The sequence below is a fragment of the Atta colombica genome, unplaced genomic scaffold (genome assembly GCF_001594045.1).
Source record: "Atta colombica isolate Treedump-2 unplaced genomic scaffold, Acol1.0 scaffold7, whole genome shotgun sequence".
Lineage (NCBI taxonomy): Eukaryota > Metazoa > Arthropoda > Insecta > Hymenoptera > Formicidae > Atta > Atta colombica.
The window spans coordinates 1,505,443-1,505,920 of NW_017259561.1; positions in this window are offsets into that span (position 1 = coordinate 1,505,443).

Here is a 478-nt window from a genome sequence, read left to right on the forward strand (position 1 = left end):
TACGAAATATTTCATAAAAGTGAATTGACTAGCATTCAGTTTTCTGATTTTATGATACGTAAAATCATTGAAACCCATCCATGAAATTTAAACGAGTAATTAAGGATGTTCTCCGTTGACTGCAGTTGTACTCAACCTAATGAGTACATTAGTGCTCACCATTATGAAAATTTGTATGAAAATTTATTTCACTTTTATGTATATAGTATAAGATATTTCATAAGTATTTATACAAATTTTTTTATACAATATAAAATGTCTCCTGTCTTCATTATTCTGCCGGTCGAAAAAAATAGCGACTTCACTTACTGTGTTACTTATGCTTAATGATTCTTTAAAAACGAATACTGGAAGCTATTCAGACAAATTTCATATTATTCCTTGTGATATCAAGTTTTATATCTCATTGTTTCAAAAAAACCAATACAAGTTTTTTTATAGTGAATAAAAAGACCACTTTCGAATAAGCTTTAGATAG